Source organism: Ranitomeya imitator, chromosome 1, assembly GCF_032444005.1.
Source record: "Ranitomeya imitator isolate aRanImi1 chromosome 1, aRanImi1.pri, whole genome shotgun sequence".
Lineage (NCBI taxonomy): Eukaryota > Metazoa > Chordata > Amphibia > Anura > Dendrobatidae > Ranitomeya > Ranitomeya imitator.
Window position 1 is genome coordinate 823,003,311 of NC_091282.1, and position 15,707 is coordinate 823,019,017.

The following is a 15,707-nucleotide window of genomic DNA, read 5'->3' on the forward strand; positions in this document are numbered from 1 at the left end:
GGGAACAGACAGTATGCAGCAGGGAGAAGATAGTGCTCTGTCCCTAGAGCAGGCCTGCACCCGAGCACCCCCGCTGCCCCCCTGCAGAGACTGTGCACAGAGACGTTCAGTGTGCCTGGTGAACCTGACAGAGCAAAGCTCCAAACACTTCGGGCCCTTGAGTACTGCGCGTGGGCCACCTGAGAGACACCAGGTGTGTGACTTACCTGTGCCCCGATCCCCCGGTGTATATTTGCTGAGCCACATTAGGCTCAAACACTGCTGTGGCCGTGCCCACATAGGCGTCATGGGTCGGATTGGCACCGACTTTCATGACGCCTACGTGGCGTCATGGGTCGGGAAGGGGTTAATAAAAACAAAAAAACATGCAGATTCGATATAGTCCACCTAATCCAACGTAGCCCACAAATGGTTACATGAAAAACATAAAGAGAGAAAAACAACGCACTGTTCTTCTTTCATCAATTTATTAGAAAACATGTTTTCACCCAGGTCCGACGGTGTTCTCTGCACCTGGCCCTGGCGACTGTGAATAGCAGTAATATTACTGCTCTTCACAATTGCCGGGTTCTGGCGTGTCCTTATTCAAGCACATTTGCTCATAACTAGTCACCACTCATCAGAGATGCCGACTCCTGCTGTTCTCCACGAGACCCTCCAGATCTGAACAGCCGTGACGTCAGTAACTATTACACTTATCAAAGTCGCCGGGTCTCACAGAGCCACAGCGTGACTTGGCGACTCTGATGAGCAGTATAGTTAGAAACCAAATGGATTTGGACATAGAAGACAGGCCAACCGTTTGATCTTAATGAACAGAACAGCTTGTTCCTTTTCTCTCACCATTGTTGTCATCTAGTATATATTCATATATATTTTTAATTAATGAGGTTTTGTTTTTATTCTTTTCTTGTGTGCTTTTATTGTTTAATTACTCTTTATATTTATCATTTACCTGTACAGTAGATTATTTGCAATGTGGCACATTATGCACATTCTCAAACACAATTTAACTTTCCTTTCATTGTTTTTTTCAGGGGGTAATGTTTCTCCTTGTGGAAAGTGACATACCGTCTCTGGGTGCATAGTGACTTGAAGGATTGCTGCTTCCAACAGGTGTCACTATAGAGTTGAAGATCCTATCCTCTCTAAAGAAACTATTTGCATTTTGTTTTTTTTTTGCACTTTTTTATTATTTCTTTGTGTACACATTTTATAGGTATGTTATTGCACTCCATTCTCACAATTCTTGAAACGTTTCCTTTTCTTCCCCTCATACAAATCATATGTGTATATGTATATATTTAGTACACCAGTACCTGTTTGTTACACCTCTATATTGTTTGAGTGTTATACTTCAGTTATTCATGTGTAGAGATGAAAGAAATTGTTCGGAAAACGTCCGCCAATTTCAAATTCGGCACAAACGTTGCAAATTCGGATTCGTGTTCGGATTCCCGAGTAATTTTCCTAAAAATCAGCAAAATTCAGCCAAAGCTTCATAAATGATCAAGTTTTCACTATGGGCTCTTTCACACAACAGTGTTTCCAGTAGCAGCACGGGCCACAAAACGTCCCGCACACATGCATACTGACAGCGTCGGACTGGGGTGTTTGGGGCCCACCAGGGGAATGGACTCTAGGGGCCCACCCTATACAGCTATATGCAAATATCTGTCATTATAGTGGAGCATTGGCTGTAAAACACCGGCGGCTGCTGCACATCTACCGTGTGCCCCAATAACTGGGATGTATAATTACGGTAGTTTACGTTAATGGGGTTCTTGGTTAAGACAAGTTATCACCAATCCATGGGCTCCACAGGATAGGTGATCGCTTAGATCTGACCATTAGAAACTGCACCGATCGGAAGAATGGGGAAGTTTTATCCCTGACAGGACACTTTTATCACTAGTTTAAAATGCAGCGGCAGGTGGAATGTCTGACCGCAGCTCCATTCATTCTCTTTGGGGCTTCCAGAAAAAAACAAGTGCAGCCACAGAGTGAATGAATGGATCAGTGATCTAGTCGGACATGCCACTCCAGTCTAATGGGGATAAAAAGTTCCCAATTTTGCTGAATGGGTCCAAGTAGTCAGACCCCACCAATCAATACGTTATCACTTATCCTGTGGAGAGGTGATTACTTTTTTCCACAGGAAACCCCCTGTAAGTGCATCTCAGCCGCTGTGTACAAAGCATTAAAACTCTAATGGAAATAAAGAATCTTCTCCCAATTAATATCAGAGAGAACAAATGACCACCATACACAACACAATCCACTATACCAAGACCAATATTACCACATACAGGAAGAAATACCATCACACCATGACCAGACAACACAGTGACTGTTCTGTCCTCACTAAATGAGACAGGCCCACGTAGCTATACAGTCAGCTAAACTGCTATACCGGGGTCCAATAAGGAGACTGTGGTTGAGTCTGTGCTTTATTAAACGTAGTGGTATATTGATGTGGTGAAACTGTGAACAATGATATACATAGAATCAGTGCATGGTATAGAACAGATACATACTACACATGATGTACATTATGCATAACATTTAGAAGGCTAGTAACTGAACTAGAAGTACAACTGGTTAAGCTAGGCTAATATAGAGCAGGAATTATCTAGAGAAAACATAAAGACATACCGGCAATGCAATCGCAAGGGGGATGAAGTACAAGCGCCTTTCCTTGGAAGCAAACTGGAGGAAGTGAAAGGGAAATTGAGGGAAATGGAGGGATATAGAGGCTGAGCTTTGCATTGCAAAGGGGGGGGGGAGAATGAGAAATGGAAAATGGCAAAAACAGAAAATGGAACTGTCAACATAACTCTGACCGCTAGAGGGAGCCAAAGCATGACAAACAAAGGTATGAACATATCCATACTGAGAAACCTGCAATTATGCAAACAGATAATTGGGGTAACAATATTTGATGGCGGAGACAGAACACTCCCCGTCTGGCATCAACGGATGTCACTACTCCTTTCTTCCGAAGGCAACAATAGGACCAGTTCAGATACCGGTCTGGAAAATGTCTTAGGTTCATTCCCTTTGGTCATCCTTAGCTCAACTTTGCGGACATTGCCGTCCTTGCTCGGGAATGTTGCGGTAACTAGACCAAGTGGCCACTGGTTCCGATGAATCTGACAGTCTTTCAAAAGAACAAGGTCACCTATGTTCAGATTAGGTTTAGTAGATTGCCACTTCGCACGTGGCTGCAGGGTAGACAAATATTGTTTGCGCCACCTGTCCCAGAAAGTATTTGCAAGACTTTGTACCTGTCTCCATTGGTGCTTGTAGAGGTCCTTAGCGTCGAATCCTCCTGGAGGGGCACTGGACAGTCCAGTTTTCTGGGTAAGTAGAGTAGCTGGAGTCAATAACAAGGGTTCCTCAGGGTCGTTAGGAACTGGAACCAGGGGTCTTGCATTGATTATAGCTGCAGCTTCAGCCATGAAGGTGATTAGGCTTTCGTAGGTAAGCCTCGCTGCTCCTTCACATTTTTCCATGTCACGAGTTCTGGTGGTCCTGAATGAGCGAGCTATATGAAACAGGCAGGTAATGGCTCGAGTAAGTGACTTCCAACTTGAGAATCTGTCGAACCTGCAAGATCCAAGCTGGATAACAGAGGTCATTGTATGAAGTGTAGACACCTGAGGGCGGATTTCAGCATCTAAGTCCTCTCCTACTAGTTCAAAGGTGTCTGGAAAACATTCCTTAATGTACAATAGTTTTGGTCCAGAGAGCCACGTTGTGCTTCCTAGTTGACTTGCGTCAACTGCTCTAATTGCATGATCCGCGGGATTCTGGTCTGTGGCTATGTAATGCCACTGCTTTGGATGAACTGATCTCCTGATTCATAGCACTCTGTTACTGACATAAACGTAGAATCGCCTGGTTTCGTGGTGGATATATCCCAGGCCTACTTTGCTGTCCGAGTAGAACTTGGCCTGTGTCAGGTCGATATCCATTTCGGATGCGATGAACTCCGCTAACTCAACGGCTAAGACTGCGGCACAAAGCTCTAACCTGGGTATAGTGTGCTCTGGTTGTGGTGCGAGTTTGGCCTTTCCCATGACGAAACCAATGTGGCAGTGACATTTAGAGTCTACAGTTTTGAGGTAGGCAACAGTGGCAATTGCTTTGACAGAAGCATCTGCAAATACTTACAGTCTTTGGCTCTGTATCTCAGTAGATGGCACAGGGGTGTATGGACTTGGCACATGCAGGTTGGAGAGTGCCGCTAACGAGTTCTTCCACTCTTCCCACTGGATCCTCTTATCAGGTGGCAGAGGTGCATCCCAGTCAGATGTTTCCCTAGTTAAGTCTCTTAGTAGGGCCTTGCCTTGTATAGTAACAGGAGCTGCGAAACCCAAGGGATCGTACAGACTGTTGATGGTAGACAGGACGCCTCTACGTGTGAAAGGCCTGTCTTCCTGGCTGACCTGAAAGGTGAAGGTGTCTGACTGTAGATTCCAGAGAAGCCCGAGGCTGCGTTGCATTGGTGCGGGGTCTGACCCCAGGTCCAGGTCTCTGAGATCATTACATAGGTCCTGAGAAGGGAACGCTTCCATGAGTTCTTGGCTGTTTGAGGCTATTTTATGAAGCCTAAGGTTCGAGCAGGCAAGCATGTCCTGGGCTCTCCTGAGAAGACTGATGGCAGTCTCATTTGAAGGCATGGCTTTTAGACAGTCGTCGACATAAAAGTCCTTTTCTATGAATTGTCTGACATCTGCTCCGTATTCTGCTTCTCCTTCCTGAGCCGACCTTTTGAGTCCGTAAATGGCGACTGCAGGGGAAAGACTGTTGCCAAAGATGTGCACTCTCATGCGATACTCCGTGACTTCTTTAGTAGGATCATTGTCTCTGTACCAGAAGAATCTTAGGAAGTTCCTGTCTCTCTCTCTCACAAGGAAACAATGGAACATTTGCTGGATGTCAGCGATGAACGCAATGGAATCCTTACGGAAGCGCATAAGTACGCCCAATAGTTTGTTATTGAGGTCTGGTCCTGTCAGTAGAACGTCATTCAGGGAGACATCATTAAATTTAGCACTGGAATCAAACACGACTCTGATCTGGCCTGGTTTCTTAGGGTGGTATACTCTGAACATGGGTAGGAACCAGCATTCTTCAGAGTCTTTGAGAGTGGGAGCTAGTTCTGCGTGACAGTTTTCAAAAATCTTTGACATGAAGGAGAAAAGGTGATCTTTCATCTCTGGTTTCTTTTGCAGATTACGTTTGAGAGAGGAGAAACATTGTAATGCCTGATTTCTGTTGTTCGGTAGAAATGGTCTGTGGGTTTTGAAGGGAAGAGGTGCGACCCAGCTGTTGGTCTTATCTTTAACGAGTCCCTTGTCCATTACCTCTAAGAACAACTTGTCCTCTACCGACATTGCCACTTGGTTGTCCTGCTTAGTTCTCTGGAAGACTGTGCACCCTAACTGATCCTCATAGCTTCCCGACACTATACTGCTGTCGTGAGTAAAGTCTATTAAATGATCAGGTAGTTGGATGCTGTGTGGCAGTTCCCTGACATGGAACTCATTGTTACAAGGTTGAAACAGAGATGGACGTCCTTTCTCCAATGTATTTGTCAGCATGCTTGTCACAGAAGATGGGGCGTGCATGCGTCCCAAGCATACGTTGCCAATTATGACCCATCCTAGGTCTAGCCTTTGGGCATAGGGAGCATTGTGGAGTCCATTGATATGACGGCTCACTTTATGAACCTGCAGGATATCTCTCCCCAACAGCAGAATTATCTGGGCCTGATGGTCGAGTTCCGGTAAAAGGTGAGCTATTCGTTTTAAAGGGAACCTGTCACCCCGAAAATCGTGGGTGAGGTAAGCCCACCAGCATCAGGGGCTTATCTACAGCATTCTGTAATGCTGTAGATAAGCCCCCGATGTTACCTGAAAGAGGAGAAAAAGATGTTATATTATACCTACCCAGGGCCAGTCCCGCTGCTGGTCCGGTCGGATGGGTGTCTCTGGTCCGCTGCGGCGCCTCCCATCTTCATTCCAAGACGTCCTCTTCTGATCTTCAGCCACGGCTCCGGCGCAGGCGTACTTTGCTTGCCCTGTTGAGGGCAGAGCAAAGTACTGCAGTGCGCAGGCGCCGGGCCTCTCTGACCTTTCCGGCGCCTGCTGTTATGACCTGGTGGTTAGGAGCACCCGGAATGACCTGATAGTTAAACCTCATACAGGATGAGCTCTGGGATGTGGGAGCTCTGCTGACCGCCAGCCCTAATCCTATCACACACACTAAAAATAGCCGTGGAGCGCTCCTGACCAGACCTAGGCGCCTCGTCACAGCCTAAGAACTATCTAGCCCTAGAGATAGAAAATAAAGCCTACCTTGCCTCAGAGAAATTCCCCAAAGGTAAAGGAAGCCCCCCACATATATTGACTGTGAGTAAAGATGAAAGTCACAAACGCAGAGATGAAACAGGTTTCAGCAAAGGGAGGCCAGACTTACTAAATAGACAGAGGATAGGAAAGGTAACTTTGCGATCAGCACAAAAACCTACAAAAGACCACGCAGAGTGTGCAAAAAAGACCTCCGCACCGACTCACGGTGCGGAGGGACCACTCTGCATCCCAGAGCTTCCAGCTAGCAAGACAAAATCATGAAAACCAGCTGGACAAGAAAACAGTGAACAAATAATGACTATCAGGAACTTAGCTTCTGCAGTAGAAGGCAGGTCACCAGAGAGATCCAGGAGCGAACTGAACAAATGCAAAAACATTGACAGCTGGCATGGAGTAACGATCTGAGAGGAGTTAAATAGAGCAGCCAACCAAAGGACAACCCACGTCACCTGTGTAAGGAACCTCAGAAGCAGCAGCTTCACTCATAGCCACCAGAGGGAGCCCATAGACAGAACTCGCCGAAGTAGCACTCATGACCACAGGAGGGAGTTCGACAACAGAATTCACAACAGCCTGCGCACTGCAGTACTATCCTCTGCCCTCAACAGGGCAGAGCAAAGTACGCCTGCGCCGGAGCCGTGGCTGAAGATCAGAAGAGGACGTCTTGAAATGAAGATGGGAGGCGCCGCAGCGGACTAGAGACGCCCGTTTGACCGGACCAGCAGCGGGACCGCCCCTGGGTGAGTATAATATAACGTCTTTTTCTCCTCTTTCAGGTAACATCGGGGGCTTATCTACAGCATTACAGAATGCTGTAGATGAGCCCCTGATGCCGGTGGGCTTACCTCACCCGCGATTTTCGGGGTGACAGGTTCCCTTTAAGTGAGCGTGATGGATTGCTACATCTGGTGTAGGTGCAGCGCCCCAGAGATCTGGTCGTTGCAGTATGACACTCTGCCACTAAGGGGAGTGATGGTACGTCTGATGGCACTGAAGGAATTCTCCTGACCAGGTATCACCAGCACACATTACACTTCACACTCCAGCCACTAGGGGGAGAAAAAGGCTTTATTTATTGGGCCACTCCTCACACTGGTAAAACTAGGGGTTGGGGAGGAAGTTAGTCAGAAGCTGACTGGGTTGGATTCAGGCAACATCCCGTGGCAGGGGGTGTTGCAGGGAGAAGACACAGGGGGGGTCCCTGTCAGGCGTGGGAACCTGGCAGGTGCCTAGCGAACAGAACGGAACGTTACGGAACCGCGCCTGCACCTCCTTGCGGCGGTATCCTAAGAAAGAGACAAGAAAGGAAGGATATTGTGGAACAGTGTAAACGAGATCTAGCAAAAAGGAGTACCAGTAGGAGTCGTGCCGTGAGACCGAGGCAACATCCTACTGAGGCGCGTAGCCGGTGGCCGGAACACCGTGGGAGTAACTGACTTCAGGCCTTACTTCAAACTCCGCAGGACAGTTAATTATAGGTTGGCTGTCTACCTTATTTTATTAAGAAGACATAGGGGGCAACATTGGGAGAGGGGCGTCTCTAGGGTCCCGGAAGACCTCCAAGCCTTCCCGTCATACGGGTGCGTCCTAGCCAAATCATACTGGGGGATGAGAAACTAGCAACATCTGGAACTAACGAGAGAGAGAGAGAGAGCTGTAGAGAACGAACGGAACGAGAACAGCAGTTGTGAGGACTATTCCGAATGCTCAGCAGGGTAGAACTACAACACACAGGCGCTAGTGGTGGGCAACGATTTCCATCTGCGAGGGAAACTCTGGAAGTGCCCATCAGACCGGCCTGCCTCTGATAGCCCTGTTAAACGTGCTCTGGATTGAGGATCTTGAAGTCTTCAGTAAAGAGACTGCAACCTTGTGTCCTCGTTATTGCCTGCACCTCACACCATCACTATGCACCTTACTGGGAAGCCCTGGGTCATACTTCACCTGTGGGAAGGTATACCATCCAGCTGCAATTCCATCACTCCAGCGGACCCCGCAGCAGCGTCGGTCACCCTGACCGAACACCACAGGTGGCGTCACGAACTCCTGACAGACTGCACCACCTTTATTGGACACCCCTTAGCAGGGTCGCGGACCGGGTCTAGCCACCGTGACAGCCTCAGAACCGAACCAGAGAGGCCCGGTACCGAGCACCTGTGGCCCCGTGTCTGGGGGCGATCCATAGGGATTTCAGATCTGTTGTCTGGGATCTGGTTACATTCGATGATCGTAGGTAGCGGTAGGCAGAATTGTCCGTCTAAAGACTCGATCTGGTAGTCAGTAGCTTTCCTGCCTGCTGTTGTCAAAGTACCTGCACACGTCTTTAAGGAGTGGGGAGTGCTTGGCCCTTTGATGTTGAATAGGTCAAAGAACGTTGATCTAGCCAAGGATCGATTACTTTGATCATCCAAGATAGCATACAGTCTTACAGCTTGGTCTCTATGGCCCTTCTGGTATACCTTGACGAAGCATATTTTTGAACAGGACCTACTGTCTATTGTTCCTTTGCAGACCTCGGTGCATTGTGAAGTGATCTCTGGCGTAGCTGTATCAGTGTTCCTTTCCTCCTCGCCATGCTCACTGTCAGCTGGCGTGTTTTGTGTACACCATGGAGCTGGGCCAGGGTGTAGAGCAGTGTTATGATCTGTGGTGTCACATTCTGTGCATTTTACACTGACCTTGCAATCCTTGGCAAGATGAGCTGTGGACGAGCAGCACTTGTAGCAGATACCGTTTTCTTTCAGGAAGCTTCTGCGATCTGGCATAGATTTTCCTCTGAAGGTTTTGCATTTCAGGAGAGGATGAGGCTTCTGATGAATTGGGCACTGCTTGTCAGGGTCCTGCACCATTGTCTCTGATTGGGAGCAGCCAGCAGACCTGTAAGTAGAACCTGGAGAAGAAACATAAGTCTTGTGTACTGCCACAGATGTTCTGAGTGGATTTGCAGGTGGTGATGGTGTGGCATATGGTATTGCAAAGTCAAAGCTGGGATCGTTTCTAATTCTTGCTTGTTGGTGTATGAAGTCTACAAAAACGGAGAAGGGAGGGAATGGAACGCTGTGTTTGTATTTGTACGTGGAACCATGTGTGAGCCACCTGTAGATTGTAGGGCAACTTCTGGACTATAGGATTAACACCTCTGGCTGTGTCGAGAAATGCAAGTCCCGGTAGGTCGTCCTCGTATTTGGCAACTTGGACTTCCTTTAGCAGGTCGCTTAGCTCTCTAAGTTTCTGGAGACCTTTGTTAGATATTTTAGGAAAGTCATTGATTCTTTTGAACAAGGCTCTTTCTATTACTTCTGCTGAGCCGTAACACTCATCCAGCCTTTTCCAGATCTCTTTGAGGCCAGTCTCAGGGCGGTTTATACAGTTATATGAAAAAGTTTGGGCACCCCTATTAATCTTAAGCTTAATGTTTTATAAAAATGTTTTTTTTGCAACAGCTATTTCAGTTTCATATATCTAATAACTGTTGGACACAGTAATGTTTCTGCCTTGAAATGAGGTTTATTGTACTAACAGAAAATGTGCAATCTGCATTCAAACAGAATTTGACAGGTGCATGAGTACGGGCACCCCACCAGAAAAGTGACATTAATATTTAGTAGATCCTTCTTTTGCAAAAATAACAGCCTCTAGTCGCTTCCTGTAGCTTTTAATGAGTTCCTGGATCCTGGATGAAGGTATTTTTGACCATTCCGCTTTACAAAACAATTCCAGTTCAGTTAAGTTTGATGGTCGCCGAGCATGGACAGCCCTCTTCCAATGATCCCACAGATGTTCAATGATATTCAGGTCTGGGGACTGGGATGGCCATTCCAGAACAGTGTAATTGTTCCTCTGCATGAATGCCTGAGTAGATTTGGAGCGGTGTTTTGGATCATTGTCTTGCTGAAAGATCCATCCCCTGCGTAACTTCAACTTTGTCACTGATTCATGAACATTATTGTCAAGAATCTGCTGATACTGAGAGGAATCCATGCGTCCCTCAACTTTAACAAGATTCCCGGTGCCGGCATTGGCCACACAGCCCCAAAGCATGATGGAACCTCCACTAAATTTTACTGTGGGTAGCAAGTGTTTTTCTTGGAATGCTGTGTTTTTTGGCCGCCATGCATAACGCCTTTTTATATGACCAAACAACTCAATCTTGGTTTCATCAGTCCACAGGACCTTCTTCCAAAAAGAAATTGGCTTCTCCAAATGTGCTTTTGCATACCTCAGCTGACTCTGTTTGTGGCGTGCTTGCAGAAACGGCTTCTTTAGCATCACTCTCCCATACAGCTTCTCCTTGTGCAAAGTGCGTTGTATAGTTGACCGATGCACAGTGACACCATCTGCAGCAAGTTGATGCTGCAGCTCTCTGGAGGTGGTCTGAGGATTGTCCTTGACTGATCTCACCATTCTTCTTCTCTGCCTTTCTGATGTTTTTCTTGGCCTGCCACTTCTGGCCTTAACAAGAACTGTACCTGTGTTCTTCCATTTCCTTACTATGTTCCTCACAGTGGAAATTGACAGGTTAAATCTCTGAGACAGCTTTTTGTATCCTTCTCCTGAACAAATATGTTGAATAATCTTTGTTTTCAGATCATTAGACAGTTGTTTGGAGGAGCCCATGATGACACTCTTCAGAGGAGATTCACACAGGAGAACAACTTGCAAGTGGCCACTTTAAGTAGCTTTTCTCATGATTGCAAACACCTGGCTATGAAGTTCAAAGCTCAATGATGTTAGAAAACCAAAACAAGTGCTTTAGTAAGTCAGTAAAAAGTAGGTAGGAGTATTTAAAACAAGAAAATGATAAGGGTGCCCATACTTATGCACCTGTCAAATTTTGTTTGAATGCAGATTGCACATTTTCTGTTAGTACAATAAACCTCATTTCAAGGCAGAAAATTACTGTGTCCAACAGTTATTAGATATATGAAACTGAAATAGCTGTTGCAAAAAAACCAATTTTTATAAAACATTAAGTTAAGATTAATAGGGGTGCCCAAACTTTTTCATATAACTGTATTAATGTCTCTGATCCTTACTGCGTGTTTGACTGACTCTTCTCCCAGGTATTTGACTAAGAGGTCTATCTCTTCCCTGTGTTGTAGCCCCAAGTCTCTAATGACATTTTGGAAGGAAGCTTTCCAAGCTCTGTAACCTTCAGCTCGGTCAGTGAATTTCATGAGTCCCTTGGCAACCAGTTCACGTCGTGTGAAGAACTTGGCAAATTCTGTCGTGAACTGGTTGTCAGCAGAGTATACTGGTGATAGGTCGCCCTGATAGTGATGTGAAGTGCGTTCGTACCTGTTAGTGTCCTCAGGGTGGCGCCAGCCGGTGTCGTATTGCTTCGGCCTGACGTATTGTGTGTCAGCAGGGTGATCCACGTTGGTTACCTGATGAGGGGCAAGGTAGTCATTAGCAGAGTTGTTTTGCCTCACATTTTCGAGTTTGTTTCTGTCCTGAGCCTCGTGACGACTCTCGCTCACTTCGCTGGAGGTGTCGTATTCTGGTTTTGGTACTGGTTCAGGGTTATAGTTTGGATCAGGAAGTTCATTAACATACTGAGATGTGCGTTGTGGTGAGTCTTGCAGTGGAAACTCCAGACTCGACATACTGCTTTGGCTATGCAGCTTGGGATTTTGCGCGGCTTCTAGCGATTCTGCTTCGGCGAGGGCTGCGGCAGCTTCCCTTTTTGCTGCTAGGCTTTCTAAGGCTACGTTCACATTTGCGTTGTGCACCGCTGCGTCGGCGACGCAACGCACAACGCAAATAAAAACACACCAAAACGCACGCTAAAACGCTGCGTTTTGTGACGCATGCGTCCTTTTTTGCCGAAATTTAGACGCAAAAAAAATGCAACTTGCAAATGCAATTGCGTTTTCTGCGCCCAACGCTTGCGGCAAAAAAAACGCATGCGTCGCACAACGCAGCACAACGCATGTCCATGCGCCCCCCATGTTAAGGGGCGCATGACGCATGCATCGCCGCTGCGGCGCCCCCGACGCAAACATGCAAAACGCTAATGTGAACGTAGCCTAAGGCGGCATCCACACGTGCCTTCTCTAACTGCGTTCTTCTCTCTTGGTCGGCTCTCTCTAAGCGTGACCTTCTCTCTTGCTCGTCTCTCTCTAAGCGTGACCTTCTGTCTTGCTCATCTCTCTCTAAGCGCGACCTTCTCTCTTCGGCAATGCAATCGCAAGGGGGATGAAGTACAAGCGTCTTTCCTTGGAAGCAAACTGGAGGAAGTGAAAGGGAAATGGAGGGAAATGGAGGCTGAGCTACCATAATGCATTGCAAAGGGGGAGGAGAATGAGAAATGGAAAATGCCAAAAACAGAAAATGGAACTGCCAACATAACTCTGACCGCTAGAGGGAGCCAAAGCATCACAAACAAAGGTATGAATATATCCATACTGAGAAACCTGCAATTATGCAAACAGATAATTGGGGTAACAATATTTGATGGCGGAGACAGAACAGTGACCGAATAATACTACACACAAGGGACAAATACCACCACACCGTGAACAGATCACATATTACCACCACACAGTGACCGAATATTATTACATATTAGGGCAGCACGGTTCAGAGGTTAGCACTGCAGCCTTGCGGCACTTGGGTCCTGGGTTCAAATCCCAGCAAGGACAACATCTGCAATGTATGTTCTCCACGTGTTTACATGAGTTTCCTCTGGAGTCTCTGGTTTCCTCCCACATTTACAAAGACATACTGCTAGGGAATCTAGATTGTGAGCCCCATTGTGGACAGTGGCAATAATGTCTGTAAAGCGCTGTGAAATTAATAGCGCTATATAAATGAGTAAAAATAAAAATAAATGATACCACATACAAGGAGAAATACTGCCACGCCGTAACCAGACCACAAATTACCAACCCATAATGCCCGAATACTACAATATTGATTATGAATACAAACCACAATACTAACAACACTGTTATTACCACCAGTGACAATGTACACAGTACCTCTGTATATAGTGTCAGTGTACAGGTAATACAGTGATCACAGGTGACATTATACACAGGAGATCTGTACATAGTGTCAGTGTACAGGTAATACAGTGATCACCAGTGACATTATACACAGGAGCTCTGTATATATTGTATAGTGTACGGGTAATACAATGATCACCATTGACATTATACACAGGAGCTCTGTATATATTGTATAGTGTACGGGTAATACAATGATCACCAGTGACATTATACACAGGAGCTCTGTATATATTGTATAGTGTACGGGTAATACAGTGATCACCAGTAACAATATACACAGGAGCTCTGTATATAGTGTCAGTGTACAGGTAATACAGTGATCACCAGTGACATTATACAAAGGAGCTCTGTACACAGTATATAGTGTAAGTGTACAAGCAACACACTGACTCACCGGTGACATCTGTAGTTGAGGTCTTTTTTCTTCATCCAGTGCAGACCGCCATTACTTCTTCCAGCAAAGACTCGTCTCTGCAGAAAATAACACAGTTAGCTATAGCTGATCGCTTCCAGAGCACATTGCCCACTATTTTCCTCGACTTCTATACTATGTCAGATGAAGAAAAAAAATATATAGTGCTACCCTGCTCAGTAGCAGGACCCTTTTGTTCTCTCCATGGAAGACAGTAAGATCAAAAGTAAATTACAGCAGTAATTATGTCCCCTGATTGGCCCCTACAGCAATTATGTCCCCATTTGCCACCATAAACTAATAATGTATGTTCCTCATCCTGACCTCAATACAGTAATTATGTCACCCATTTAATAAGGTGCCAGATCCTTGGCCCCTTCATTTAATGTCTCCATCTTGGACCCCAATGTCCACCTTGATAAGGTCCCAATCCTGGGCCCCTTCCAGTAATAATGTCCTCATCCTGGGCCCCTTTATTTAATGTACCCTCCCTGGGCACCTATGTTCGTCCCTATGGCCACTACCTTGCCCAACTACAGAGGGGGGGATTCTTCTCACCTTCTTGCGCTCCCCGGTATCCTCTTTTGGCTTCATATTCGGCGTGGTCGTTACAATGGTTGCCGACTGCAGCTGTGACAGGGCGCTCTGCTCTGTGACAGGCCACGCGCTGACGTCACATAGCAGTAACATTGGAAGGCCGCCGGCCTATCAAAGGCTGGAGGAGTCATTTGAAAAGACTGCTATGTGACTTCAACACATGGCCTGTCACAGAGCAGAGTGCCCTGTCACAGCTGCAGCCGGTATTCATCTTGATGTGCGTTGTCGCCAGGGTCGGCTCCAGGTTTTCATGGGCCCCTTTAACACATGCCACGATTCCTGATGCACAGATAAAAAAACAGATATAGTACAAAATATAGGCACCACACAGTGCGCCATACAGTATTACGGGCACCTCATAGTCCTCCATACAGTATTATGGTCAATCACATAGTCCTCCATCATCCATGTAGTACAATTCACTTCACATAGTATAATGCACCCATAGTTCTTCATATAGTATAATGTATTCCCCATAGTCATCGATACAGTATAATGCAGCCCATATATAGTATAATCATGCCACGCCAGAGTATAATGCAGCCACCCCACAGAATATATTGTAGCCCCCCGAGTATAATGTAACCCCCCAGAGAATATAATGCAGCCCCCTCATATAGTATAATGCAGCCCCTGCATATATAATATATGGTACCCCCTGTTAGAGCATAATGCAGCCCCCATAGAGTATAATGTAGCCCCCCCCATAGAATGTAATACAGCCCCCCCATAGAATGTAATAGAGCCCTCCCCCATAGAATGTAATACAGCCCCCCCCATAGAATGTAATGCAGGCAGCCCCCATAGAATGTAATACAGCACAGCCCCCATAGAATGTAATGCAGCACAGCCCCATAGAACATAATGCAGCACAGCCCCCATTGAATGTAATACAGCACAGCCCCCATAGAACATAATGCAGCACAGCCCCCATAGAATGTAATACAGCACAGCCCCCATAAAATGTAATACAGCCAGCCCCCCATAGAATGTAATGCAGCACAGGCACAGCCCCCATAGAATGTAATACCGTACAGGCCCCATAGAATGTAATGCAGCACAAGCACAGCCCCCATAGAATGTAATACAGTACAGGCCCCATAGAATGTAATGCAGCACAGGCACAGCCCCCATATAATGTAATACAGTACAGGCCCCATAGAATGTAATGCTGCACAGGCACAGCCCCCATAGAATGTAATACAGTACAGGCCCCATAGAATGTAATGCAGCACAGGCACAGCCCCCATAGAATGTAAAACAGTACAGGCCCCATAGAATGTAATGCAGCACAGGCCCCATAGA